The sequence below is a fragment of the Nicotiana attenuata genome, chromosome 7 (genome assembly GCF_001879085.1).
Source record: "Nicotiana attenuata strain UT chromosome 7, NIATTr2, whole genome shotgun sequence".
NCBI lineage: Eukaryota > Viridiplantae > Streptophyta > Magnoliopsida > Solanales > Solanaceae > Nicotiana > Nicotiana attenuata.
The window spans coordinates 43,240,041-43,241,753 of record NC_031995.1 but is presented as its reverse complement, the minus strand read 5'-3'; positions in this window follow the sequence as shown (position 1 = coordinate 43,241,753).

The window sequence follows — 1,713 nt, the reverse complement described above, 5'->3', positions numbered from 1 at the left end:
AATCTCAAACCCAAGATACATGCCTCGTATTCAGCCATGTTATTGGTGCAATAGAAACGAAGTTGAGCCGTAACAGGGTAGTGTTGCCCTGTCTCGGATATCAGTACTGCTCCTATCCCGACACCCTTGGTGTTGGCAGCCCCATCAAAGAACAGTTTCCATCCAGGCTTCTCGACTTGTTCTAATTCTTCAACATGCATTATCTCCTCATCGGGGAAGTATGTCTTCAAAGGTTCATATTCATCATCAACTGGATTCTCGGCCAAATGATCAGCCAACGCTTGTGCTTTCATTGCAGTCCGGGTTACGTAGACAATATCAAACTCCATAAGCAAGATTTTCCACTTCGCCAGCCTCCCTGTGGGCATGGGCTTCTGAAAAATGTACTTCAACGGGTCCAACCAAGAGATGAGATAGGTGGTATATGATGACAAGTAATGTTTCGACTTCTGCGCTACCCAGGTTAAGGCACAACACGTCCTCTCAAGTTGAGTGTACTTCACCTCTTACGATGTGAACTTCTTGCTGAGGTAGTAAATCGCCTGCTCTTTCTTTCCTGTGATGTCATGCTGCCCTAGTACACAACCAAAAGAATTATCCAAAACTGTCAGATAAAGGATCAAAGGTCTTCCCGGCTCCGGCGGGACCAACACGGGTGGACTAGCCAAATACTCCATAATCTTGTCAAATGCTGCTTGACATTCATCCGTCCATCTGACCGTAGCATCTTTCTTTAGCAGCTTAAAGATGGGCTCGCAAGTCGTTGTGAGCTGGGCAATGAACCTGTTGATATAATTCAACCTGCCAAGCAAACTCATCACCTCTTTCTTGTTCCTTGGCGGCGGTAGCTCCTGAATGGCTTTGATATTGGACGGGTCTAACTCAATACCGCGTCGACTTACCACAAACCCCAATAACTTCCCAGATGGGACTCCAAACGCACACTTTACTGATTTCCTCAAAAGCTTCCTCATCATCATATTCTATTTCGTCATCACACTCAATTTCTTGTATTATTATTTCGGAGTTAGATTGGCATTTAAGACTGGGCCGAACACTCCTCATGCATGACACATCACTGAAACTAGCATAAAAGGGACTGTACAAGAAGGAAAAGAAAGACAAAATAAAAACTATCAGGAATGAAAAAGGAGGAAAATTGCATTTCATTAACATTTAAGATAACAAGGTTTAACTCATCCAAACAGACGGAACATAGCATCCGACTTACAACCTTGGAAATAATCCAGATTAAACTGAAAGGAAATCTAAACTAACTACCAAGACTCCCTCCGGGTAGGAAGGGGAGTTGCTTCCCAATTGTTAAGCTTTGCTTGGGGCCCCACGAACTGAACATCTGCCTTTCTTGGACCTTCTCCGGCCTCCAACACATTCACCTCATCAAACAGCTTTTCAAACCTCTCGATCAGCTCCTTGTCGGGATCAACCATACCACTGGGCATTGTTGTTGCTAGGCGCTTCTTAGTACCAGGCCTGACAAAGGAACGGGAAAGGCGGGGAATAGGTTTTGGAAGGGTCCATGCTTTCTTTTTCATTTTTCTAGCTCGCCTTGTGTCTGCAGCAGTGGGCTTGAAGCCTAAACCAAAAATATCCAGGTTTCCAGGCAGAGATACCGGCTGTATGATGCCTTGCAAAGAAGCACCCAAGCCTTTTCCAGGTACAAATCCATTCTTCAGCATTTTCGACGCAACC